At 37.7% G+C, this 12,684-nt stretch overlaps 1 protein-coding gene across 9 annotated transcripts in view; it reads right to left on the minus strand.

Annotated features, from left to right (window-relative positions):
• Nucleotides 1-12,678, minus strand: part of ZBTB44 (zinc finger and BTB domain containing 44) — a 66,667-nt gene extending 53,989 nt beyond the window's left edge. For 6 of the 9 annotated variants that reach the window (XR_004627098.1, XR_004627097.1, XM_034666091.1 and 3 more), the window contains exon 1: nucleotides 12,205-12,339. The gene's annotated coding sequence lies outside the window, so the exon portion shown is untranslated. Of the gene's footprint in view, nucleotides 1-12,204 lie in introns of all 9 variants that reach the window. The other 3 variants (XM_034666095.1, XM_034666094.1, XM_034666093.1) reach the window with 1 other exon arrangement.
• Nucleotides 12,679-12,684: the final 6 nt, after the last annotated feature.

Genomic DNA, 12,684 nt, shown 5'->3' on the forward strand with positions numbered 1-12,684 from the left:
AAGGACCACTGCTCTACCTCAGTAGTTTATGTATAATAGGCAATCAACTGTTTACAGATCTTGTGGTGTTATAGGTCTACATGCTACTTATGAGGCTGGGCTATGTGCAATCTGTGTGTATACTGCCTAACACAGGGAGGGCATTTAAAAAACGCTGAATAAATGTTTGTGGTTTATGGTGCTTATTTCTGGAATAAGCATACTCTTTTATATTGAATTACATTATTAATAAAAGTATAATTGCAAATGATGAACAAAACTTAGAAAAAAAATATATGAAGTAAAGAGTTTAACATATACAACATGCAAATATTTTATAGAAAACCTGTTACTATAACTGGTTTAAGAACAGAAGAGCCATAAAACAAAAAAACAGAAGAGCCATAATTCAAAATAAAAATTTCACGCTAGGGGCACCTGGGTGGCTCAGTCGTTAAACGTCTGCCTTCCGCTCAGGTCATGATCCCAGGGTCCTGTGATTGAGCCTGGCATTAGGCTCCCTGCTCAGCGGGAGGCCTGCTTCTCCCTCTCCCACTCCCCCTGCTGGTGTTCCCTCTCTTGCTGTGTCTCTCTCTGTCCAATAAATAAATAAAATCTTAAAAAAAAAAATTCACACTAAAACTACATAGAAAATGTATATAAGTGAACTAGTGAAAATTATAACTCAATTACTTCTCTCTCTAGAAAGTTATTAAGTTAAAATGTTTTTCACTATTTTTTTAGAATCAAATTTTCTTTACAAATATTATAGTACCACAATTCTAAATTTTGTTTTAAAGCAAAAACAAATACTTATATTTTTCTTTGAAAGGAAGTATACTTTTTAGAATAGATTCACATTGAGTACTCATATTTGAGAACATGCTTTTACTTTCTCTGAACACTAATAAAAGTATATGTGATCTTTAATTTGATGATAGTTTATTTCCCACGGGTCTTCCTTAAGTGTTTATTAAGTTTTCAGGAAGAATTTCAAATGGATTGCTGTATCTGAGCTATAAAAAAAATCATTTAACTTTTATAACTAGCCATTTTTTAATCAAAGATTATAATCATTTCACTACATAAAGAAGTTCTTTCTAGTTTAGAGTTTAAGAAAGAGACCGAAATTTACCTGGATTTAATAAATCAGTTAAACCAGTAACAGAAATATTAGAATTTCCTCTCAATGCTGGTAGCAAGTCATGCTGATTGTTAATTTCTACATTAAGGGAAGATAAGTTAATATTTTTTGAGTGATTCACCAGGTGTCTTTATCTCACTCTGGGCTCATAATTCTGAGAAAGGGGTTTTTAAAATCCAGTTATAAATGAGGAAATCAAAGGTTAAATTAACTTGCCCTTAGTCCCATAAATAAATAATAAAATCAGGATTTGAACAGAGGTCTATTTGACTCTGTTCAATTTGATTCAAATTCCTAGTCTTTTCTCCCTATCCCATCATGTTGCCATTCAGAAGGATTCAATCACAGTACATAAGGAATATCAGCTGTTAATATCAATTCATTATTACTAGAAAGCAAGCTTAAAGAAAGGACAGATATTCACTCTTTTGGATCCTTACATGAGCAAGCTAATTCAAGTCAGTTTTAGCCAATTAGCATTTAAAGAGTTTTTTTTTCTTTCCTGAAGAGTTTTTAAGTGCTCACATCAAGTACTCAAGAGTTCCAACATGTTTCCTTTAGAATTTGTACACAACTGCAGTGGCTTTACCCAACAGGCCTTTGCACTGCTGCCAACTTTAACGTGTCTTATTATGAATTAAACTGTGTCTCCCCCTTCCCCAATATGTTAAAGTATTAACCCCCAGTACCTGAAAATGTTTCCTTATTTGGAAACAGGCTCTTTACAAAGGTAATCAAGTTAAAATGAGGTAATTAGGGAGGTGCCTGGGTGGCTCAGTAGGTTAAGCGCCTGCCCTTAGCTCAGATGTTGATCCTGGGTCCTGGGATAGAGCCCTGCAGCGGACTCAGCTTCTCCCTCTCCCTCTCTCTGCCTCTCTCCCCAGCTCGTTCTCTCTTTCCCTCAAATAAATAAATAAAATCTCTTAAAAAAATGAGGTAATTACAATGTCCTTACATAAAGGAGATATTAGAAGACAGACACACAGGGAGAACACCAAGTGAAGACTGGAGACCTACTGCCACTAGCCATAGCACTAACAGAAGCAAAGACAATGGCACAGAATGGACCCTTCCCTCATAGGTTCCTTCCCTCAGAAGGAAACAACCCCGCCAACAATTTGATTTTGGACTTGATTTAACTACACTAAATTTTAATGTACTCAACATTTCAACAAAAAGGCAGAACAGGAATAAAAAAGCAAGCCCAACTGTATGCTCTTTTTAAGAAATAAGTAAGAGGACACAGGTATGTTAGAAGATATACCATGCAAGCAATAATGATAGGCAGGCTGGAGTTCCCTATTTTTAATATCAGATAGACTTCAAGACAAAAATATTACCAGAGATACAGAAGTGTATAATAATAAGAAATGTGTGTGCACCTAATAACAATGCTTTAAAATACAAGCAGTAAACACTGACAGAATTAAGGAGAAAGATGACACACAATAATACTTGGAACTTTTTTTTTTAAAAGATTTTATTTATTTATTTGACAGAGACAGCCAGTGAGAGAGGGAACACAAGCAGGGGGAGTGAAGAGGAAGAAACAGGCTCATAGCAGAGGAGCCTGATGTGGGGCTCGATCCCAGGACTCTGGGATCACGCCCTGAGCTGAAGGCAGATGCTAAATGACTGAGCCACCCCATACTTGGAACTTTTAATATGGCTCTCAATAAATGATAGAACTAGCCCCCATCCCAAAGTCACTAAAGACAAAAGATCTGAATAATACCATCAACCACCTTGACCTGATATTTATAGTGCATAATACACATTCTTTTCAAGTGCAACACAGTATGCTCATCAAGACAGATATGTTGGGCCATTAAGACAAATCTTGACAAATTTTAAAGGAATGAATGCACACAGAAAATGTTCTCTCACCAGACACACACAATTAGAAATCCATGAGTTATCAAGAAAACCCCAAATATTTGGAAATAAAATATTGAAATAATCCACATGTTGGCTGAAGGAATCAACAAAGGAAACTGGAAAGGTTTGTTTGTTTGTTTTAGATTTTTATTTATTTATTTGACAGAGAGAGACACAGTGAGAGAGGGAACACCAGCAGGGGGAGTGAGAGAGGGAGAAGCAGGCTTCCTGCTGAGCAGGGAGCCTGATGCGGGGCTCTATCCCAGGACCCTGGGATAATGACTTGAGCAGAAGGCAGACACTTAACGACTGAGCCACCCAGATGCCCCTGGAAAGTACTTTTAACTGAGTAATAATTAAAATACATTACTAACATTTGTGGGATGTTGCTAAAGCAGTGCTTAGGGTAAAATTTATAGTTTTCAATACACATACTAGAAAAAAAAGTCTAAAAATCAATGGCCTATAACCACATACTTACCACCTCCGACCCATCAGGATGGCTCTTATTAAATAAAACAAAAAAACAACAAAACACACAAAAAATAGCAAGTGTTGGTGAGGATGTGGAAGAAAAAAATCCTTGTGCACTGTTGGTGGGAATATTAAGTGCAGCCACTGTGGAAAACAGTATTGAGGTTCCTCAAAAACTTAAAAAATACAGTATCGTATGATCCAGCAATTCTACCTCTGGGTATATGCCCCAGAGAATTGAAAGCAGGCACATGAACTTATATTTGTACACAAATATCCATATGACCATTATTCACAATAGCCAAAAGGTAGAGATACTCCAAGTGTCCATCAACAGAAGATAAACAAAATGTGGTATACATATACAATGGAATATTATTTAGCCTTAAAAATGAAGGAAATTCTGATATGCACTATGATATGCATAAATGCTGAGGACAACTATGCTAAATGAAATAAACCAGTCACAAAAGGACATTGTCTAGTTACAATATGAGGTTTCTAGAGTAGACAAATTCATAGAAAACAAAGTAGAAGGGTGGCTGCCAGGGACCTGGGAAGAGAAGAGAATGGGGAGTTATTGTTTAATGGGTAAAGAGTTACAGTTTTGCAAGATGAGGAGAGTTCCAGAGATGAATGGTAGTATGCCTGCATAAGTGTGAATGTATTTTATGCCACTGAAATGGACACTTAAAAATAGTTAAGGTAATAAGTTTTTAAAGGTGTATTTCGGGGGCGCCTGGGTGGCTCAGTCATTAAGCATCTGCCTTTGGCTCAGGGCGTGATCCTGGGGTTCTGGGATAGAGCCCCACATCAGGCTCCTCCGCTGGGAGCCTGCTTCTTCCTCTCCCACTCCCCCTGCTTGTGTTCCCTCCCTCGCTGGCTGTCTCCCTCTCTGTCAAATAAATAAATAAAATCTTAAAAAAAATAAAAATAAAAAATAAAGGTGTATTTCATTATAATTAAAAAAAAAATCAATGGCCTAGGCTTCTACTTTAAGAAGCCAGAAAGAGAGCAAGGCAAACTCAAAATAAATAGAAGGAAATAAAAAGCACAGACATAAAGTGAATAGGAAACAGACCACAGAACAAATTAAAGCCAAAACGGTCCTTTAAAGAGAATCTTTAGCTAGAACGCAAAACTGATAAACTTTTAGCTAGAATGATTAAGGAAAACAAGAGGAGAAAAAAGAGGGTGGGAGGTAGAAAGAAGAAAATCTGGAAAAAAGATATTCAGAAGGACCAAGATGGAAGAATGCTCCAGAAACCAAGAGTGCAGAGTATTTCAAGGAGTGGTTGTCAGTGTCAAATGCTGCTGATAGGTCAAATAAGATATAAAGCAGTCTATTTGACTTAGCCACAAGGAATTACTGATGACCTTATAATAGCACATAGTAGAGTCAGACTGCAATAGACAAAGATAAAGAGTGTACAGAAATGAGGAAGTGAAAACTGTAAGTAGAGACAATTCAATCTGAAGAAGTCTGTTTCTAAAGATAGAGCAAGGGAGTTAGCTGGAGGGAAATAAGGGCTCAAGGGAGGATACTGGTATTTTTATAGAATGGGAGAAACTAGAGAATGTTTTTTCCCCCATATATATTGTTTTTATTATAGTAAAATAAAGAGAAAATGTTTTGACAGTGTTTGGAAAAGCCTCGGAGAAGAAGGAAAAGTTGAAGACAGAGGAAACAGCGATAATAGCACAAGGTCCCTGGATAGGGAGAAACTGAATTCAGTGCATGAGTAAAAAATTTAGCCTTAAACAGAAGGAAACCCAGTGACAGGAAAAAAGAGAAAAGGAAGGGTGCAGTTACAGTTAAGTTTATAGGTGGGTGGTGACAAGTAGTGAGAATTCTTGTCTGATAGTTTGGCTTTTATGTTATTTCTCTTTGAAACTACAGGTAGAGGTAGACTGCTGAGAAGAGAGGAGATAAAGTACAATTTTGAGGAAAATGAAACATGAGAAAAGTGTGGAGAAAAAAAACCCCAGAAGGATGGCTAGGAGGCACTGGAGACCCAAATAAAATTGGGAGACCACAAATTTGTAATGGCTAATCTATGGCTTTTGAGTTTTATCTCAATAAACTGCCAAAAAATAATCAATGGCTTTGAACTAGTTTTTTTAAAAGAATAATCATTACTTAATACTTATATAGTACTCAATATATACCAAACATTGTTCTAAGTACTTTTTACATATTAAGTAATTTAATTTTCACAGAATCTTGGGATAGGTATCATTTGGTATCTTCATTTTACCAGTAAGGAAAACGAAGCACAAAGAAGTGAAGGGAATTGGCCTAAGACCACACAACCAGTAAGTTTAAGAGTCAAGATCTGAACCCAGTCTGTGCTCTTAACACTATGCTGTACTGGCTCTCAAAGTAAAGCTAAGTAAACCTAGTTGAAGGAAGTAGAAAGAAATGAGGAAGAAACAATAAAAAACAAAGAAAGGCAGTGATTCCTGTAAACAGAAATAATTCTCATACAGGTATGGTTTGTATAGTTTTACAAAGCATGTAAAAGGCATCAAAAATAAAAGCAACTGTGCTCATAAAGTAAAAGAAAGTCACAAAAAAGGAAATGAGCAGTGTTGGAAAATCCAAAGCAGAAAGGAAAGAAGCAAAGAGACACACACACACACACAAAGGGGGAAAATAGAGGTAGTCAAAATGTAAAAAGGAGAAGATAAAAGTGGAAGAAAATATACAACACACACAACACACCCCAGTAAACAACACCAGTAAAAGAGAAAAATGAAATGGAAGCAAAGCAAGTATGTCTGAGTCCTGAAAACTCTAATATATTTTTTTTAGACCAAATATTTTTCAATTTTACGAAAGAGCACAAATACAATATTTAATAAAGACTAGTCCTAAATATGTTTGCTTTTGCTTGCTACGAGTAGGTGAGGATCAGACACTTAGGTTAAGATCTGAATTAAGAGGAAACCATTTAAATAGGAATTATCTAAAGTTGTTTCAGCAGTCAGAGGGGTAGAAGTTCCACAAAACCCTGATTCCAGAGATTCATGGTCTGGGTTATATGCTACCCTAAGATATCTGTAGTTATGCTGAATGCATCAAAAACAATCGAAATCAAATGAACAGCAAATTCCCTCAACATGTAGAAATACATATATTTTCATAGCTGTAGGACAGCAATACAGAATACCAAAATTACAAACTGATTAGTTATTTTTAAGTTTTTAAAGTTATACCAAAAAATCACTAAAATAGAAGAACATTCAATGTGGAAACAAGGATGATATTGTTCTCCAAGAGTGAGACATTAATAAGTTTCATCCATCAACTTTCACTAGTCTAAGACAGTTATCAATATGAAATACCATGATGATACATGTCAAGTGATTTACTCCAGCATCAGTTATGTAAAAATGTGCTAAGGTCACCCTTGACACTAAAAATGTTAGCAAAGAAATTAATGTAATAAGTCAATATGCCTTTCAAGCAGGAGTATAATATAAACCTAATGTACACAGTCACTATTTTAGATCCTGTGACTAAGAATCTAGAGATTTCCAGCTCATTGCCTGAAACAGGGCGACACATTTCTAATATAAAGAACAAAGAAAACGAATGTGGCTTTCAGTTTACCAGGGGATAAATTTCCCCCAGTCATTCTTAGGTACATGGAGAACTGTTTTCGGTTGTCAACGTGAGGCATTTAAAGTAAATACACCCCATAAAGCTTATGTGAAAAGTATGCTCAATAGCAGTCTACAAAATACCAGACCACCACAAAGGGGGGGGGGAAGTATATATATATATACATTTGATATATGTAATATTTATAAAGGTATTAAAAATTATAGCTGGAAGGAGCCTAATTAATTAGGGGCCCCCCTAACTAATGAAGTAAACCCCTTTACAAGACTCTTGACAATTTTCAGTGACAATTTTTATCCTTTGCAGGGCTAGGAAGACTTACTAAAAATTTAAGAGAATCATTATAGGCACAGAGGATATAGCATGGTTTTTATACAGCTATCAATAATGTTTTATAATAACAATATATTGTTAATTACTCCCTCTGACATTTTATTATGAAAAATCTCAGATGGAGCAAAATTTAAAGAATTTTACAGGCGAATACCCGCATAACCATACCTAGATTCTATTGTTAACGTTATTATACTTGTTTATCACGTATCTATCCATCCACCAATCCATCTTGATTTTTGATGTTTATTTATTTATGTAAAGATTTATCCATTTATTGAGAGAATATGTGGGGGGGGCGGGTGGAGGAGAGAGGGAGAGAAAGAATCCCAAGCAGTTTCTCTGCCAAGCACAGAGCCCGAAGTGGAGCTCAATCCCATGACCCCAAGATCATGACCTGAGGTGAAATCGAGAGCCTGACACTCTACCAAATGAGCCACCCAGGTGCCCTGATGCTCTACTTATTTAAATGCCCATAAAATGGTATCTAAATGCAGTTTCTGAAGCAAAGTCTGATATACTAAGGATGTGTAATAGATGTGACAAACACTTGGGGCTCTTGGCATATAATCTTCAGTGTTGCTACAGGACAAGTATCAGTCATGTACTTCCTTTAATTCAAGGTATGAGGTGTACCAAAGTAGTAAAATGCTAATTCTGAAGACAGACTTGAGTTTGAAAGCTGGATTATCAGTTTCCTTACTTGCAAAATAAGATATTAGCAACAATATCAAAGAGTTAATGCGAAATTCAAATGAGATCCTGTAGGCAATGTTTAGCACAATGCTAGCTTTTTGAAAGGGCACAACAAATGTTAGCAATTATTGTTAGTGTATTTTCCCATTCATTCTACCACCGTTCTATCTGTTATGTGGTTACACATACCTATGCAATTGTTTGTGGGATTTTCCCCCTTACTTTATGTGTTGTAATAATATTAGGAAATCTATTTTACGGAGATTAAAGACAGAATAAGTGAATGGGTCCAAAACACAGGCATTCTCCATTTTCTCACTCCACTTCCTGAAGGAAATGTATGTTCACCCTGTTATCAAAAGCAGTGATAGTATACACAGAGGAAAACACACTGGGTGCATCTTTTGCTTTTTATAGCACCTGGGTGATAGGTGACTGAGATAAACTAATTGTGCTCTGCCCACTTTGGACAACCGCTGCTCCCTCCAAAACCCTCTGAACACATAATGACAATTTCTATCAAATTTTGCCCAATCCAAACAAAACGTGCTGTTGCCACTGATCACATGTCCAAATGCCCTTTATATCTGCAGACAGCATATGTATGTCAGTTTTGTTTGTGGCATACAAGTAGATGGATTCATAAAACTTCCACCATCTACATACCTTTTTAAAGACTTGATTTTCAAGTAAAGCTTGCAGAAGAAAGCTTGAAATCTACTTTCCTGCTCACCTTGAAGGATTAGTCTTAATGCTTTCTCTTTGCCAGAGGAATCAATCTAATTGCAAAATTTAAAATTACTTCTACATCACTTCAAGGAAGTAACATACTGTTAAGCCTTCTGCAGTTAAGACATACGAGAATATATTAGATAGCAAAGGGTATACTTCATCTTAAAAATTAATTTGGGTGAGGCTTCTTTAACCATATTTTAAAAATAATTTTGTCTTTTGAGCCATGTACTGAACCATATTGACATATTCAAAATAAAGAAAATCCAAAAATAATAAATAAAACCAATGAACTGTATCAAATTGGTAGCTTAACTAAACAGAAAAGTATTTCAAGTGACTTCTGAACACCATAAATTCTCTGATTATACACCCTTTATATAATATATTCTAAGGACAATATAAATGCAAAGAACTCTTAAACTTTACCGGAAGTTTATTAATAGTAGAATATTGTTACGGTGATTTTGAAACGACTGTATGTATATATAGTAAGATAATGTAAGTATGTTAATTTTATTAGGCACCAAGATTTTCATTTAAGAGGCAAATAAAAAAATCAAAGAAGTTAAGGAAAAATGTGCTATGTTAAATTTGAGTTGGATATATCACCATGAACTTAGGATTCAACAAACAAGCAAAAAATCATTTTTGAGTTCTTTCCTCTGAAAGGGCCTCGAAGCAGTGACACTCCAGCAGCAGTGACTATGTCAACATTCTGATTTTGGTTTCTATATACCATTCCTCATCAAAAAGAACCAAGACTTCTTAGATAAACAGCCCATTCCAGATCTAGAGCAAAGAAAGTAACAAGGTAAGCCTAGGGTACCTTGAGCCAGAAAGCACTCCAAGAATGCTCCAATGGCAAGCCGGAGTGTTAAAAAAGAAAAGACACAGGAGCCAGGTTGAAAGGGTTCCTACTATCCAAATCTGGGACAATTTGATCAAAAAGAAAAATGACTGTAATGGCTACAAAAAAATGAATAAATATATTAAAACCCATGAGTCCATACTGTATCCTGCAAAAAAAAAAAAAAAAAAAAAAAAAAAAAAAAAAAAAAAAAAAAAAAAAAAAAAAAAAAAAAAAAGAAGAAGAAGAAAAAGAAAAAGAAAAAAGAGAACAAGAAAAAATCTCATTTGCCACCACTGGGGGTAACTATTTCTCCAATCCTTTCTCTGAATATTGATAATCAAAGGGAAGAAATCAAACATTTACTCTGCATTTTTAGGAGGAACTTTAGTTCACCCCTAATTAATGAAGGAAATCTTTTTTACATTTTAATCTCCAGTAAAACTAATTTAATCAAGAGTCACCAAGGAGTGTTAAAATCACTAAGCAAAAGGTAGCCAGAAACACGGTATTTGGTTGGTGTCAAAGTATCCCAAGATTATATACAAATCACAAACAGCAAACCACACCCTTACAACAGATTTGGTAGTCACCACTTCAGTGGTCATTTGGCATTACTAACAGTGTAGCAATCTGACATTATATACCGTTTATGAAGCAGTATGAAGTACACAGTATCACCTATTAAATATTCTTGTCAAAGAAAGTTTTACCTCAAGCTAATCAAGTTTTTCTTTAGATCTAACTTTCAGTAACAGAAAATTCAAGGGGCTAGGGTAATATATTAAATGCCACTATGAGGAAATAGACAAGTCTCGAACGTGGGAGCATTCTATAAGACAACTGGTTTGGTCAATTAAGTGTCAGAAAAAAAGGAGATGGGTATTATTCTTTTTAAAAGGGGACTAAAGGCGTAATCATCAAATGCAATATATTAATCTTGACTGAATACAGAAGGGAAAAATTTCTCAAGGAGATTTTAAAACAGAGAGGAAATGTGCATACGGATTGTTAATTTAGAAAGGTATTGATAATGATGTTGGGGATACGTAGGAGAATGTCCTTTATTTTTAGGAAATGCATATTGAAATAGTTGAGGGTCCTGATGTTTGCAACTTACTTTCAAATGGTTACACACACGGAGAAGCTGAAAGGGAGAAGTGAGGAGGCAACAATAAATGTTACTCACTGAATCTACACAATAGAGTATTCACTATTTCTCAATTTCATAAGACAAATTTTTCATAATAAAGTTAAAAGCGTTCCTATACTGAGAGGCAAAGTAGAAATATACCTATATGGGAATTATATCTAGGTATAAATTTCACTTCTAGCTGTGTGATTTGTCTCAATTAAGAGTATCTAAGTCATTAGGTTGTTCTGAGGAATTAATAAGATCACATAGGTAAAAATGCCTGTGTTGCACAAAATAAGTAAATCTGGTTTCCATACTTAATGAATGTTATCATCCTAAAATACAATACTACAGGAAAACATTCCTTTCATTATTTGCACATTGCGTGATAAGGAAACTACATTAGCTACAATTAAATATTATTAATCCACTGGCAGTCAATGTGAAGTAATGAGAGAAATGAAGATTTATATAATACTTTTTTAATTCAATAATTCTAACTGAAAGTCTAGGCAAAAGGAAATCACAAAAATTCTACCTAGCCAAACTATTTGCCACCCTATCAAATTGTTTAATGTGCTTATGGTATTAGTCTGTATCTGAAAAAACCTGTAAGAAAATAAGTGGAAGAGAATTTTTTCCTGACCTCAACAGATTTAATCTACTTACATGTTGAAAATACTTAAGTTTTTGTTTTCATTTCTATAAGTTCCAATAAAGTACACAATTACTAGTCGTTATTCTAAATTCTGGTTAAAGATTCATAGAACTCACGAGGATGCGATTTCCTTTCATCAGTTCTAATGTACTTGTCATTTCACTTGCAGGTAACCCCTTTTTCTGGCTAGGCCAGCAGAAAATGACTAGATGCAGAGTGATCCTCAGGTAGGGAAGAACAAGAGGTGTTTGTTATTATTTTTTAAGAGTGCCATCCTTTTCTTTCCAGTACCAGAGAAAAAGCAGCAGGGGAGCGGGGGGGGGGGCGGGAAACAGGTCTCGGGCTCGACCAGGTGAGAGGAGGTAACACCTCTGCCTTCGTTGGGTTAGGGTGTTGGGCAAATGGGCATGCAAATGATGGGGAGCACCCTGGACGATCGGGGTGATTTCTCCAAACTGGGGGACCCAAGGCTAGTCTCCTCCCTGATGGATTAAATGCCATTGAGGGGACCCTACGGGGTGTCTCCCGGAGCGGATGGGGTGACAGGAACAGGCTTTCCTTCCGTCCAGCGCCCAGATGGGGGACGCGTGGTGTCAGCCCCTCGGCGGGCTCATCCCGAGGGCACGGGCGGCGAAGACTGGCTGGTCATTGCCCCCGCTGAGGCCAGGCGGCCCGCTCGCCCTCCCCTCCCCATTACCTGAGGGCGGCGGTGCCGGGGCCCGGAGGCCTGGTGCTCCTCCTCCTCCTCCCCGCCAGGCTGAGGCGGCGAGGTGGCGGCGGCGGCGGCGGCGACAGCCCGGGGGGAGGGGGCGGAGCGCGCGGCTCGCTGCCTCTCTCCTCCCCCGGGAGGCTGAGGGGACCCTATCTCGGGCCGCCGCGCCTAGGCCCGTGGACAGCCTGTGGCTGGGGCATGGCGGCACAACCAGCAGCGTGCCTGCGAGGTGGGAGAGTGCGAAGCGGCGGGAGGGAAGCACCCGCGGCGCTCGGAGGGGCCTGAGGGGAGGAGCGAGGGGGCCCGGGGAGCCGCGCGCAGGCGGCCGCCTGGGGGCGGTTGGCCGAGGGCAGGCGGCGGTTTGGGGAGCGCGGCGACGGCTCGCGTTTTCTCGATGGGGCGGGGTGGGGAAGGGGAAGGGGAGTGAGGGGAGGGGAAGGGGAGGTTGGGAGGGAGCCGCCGCCG

This window comes from Ailuropoda melanoleuca, chromosome 8 (genome assembly GCF_002007445.2).
Source record: "Ailuropoda melanoleuca isolate Jingjing chromosome 8, ASM200744v2, whole genome shotgun sequence".
Lineage (NCBI taxonomy): Eukaryota > Metazoa > Chordata > Mammalia > Carnivora > Ursidae > Ailuropoda > Ailuropoda melanoleuca.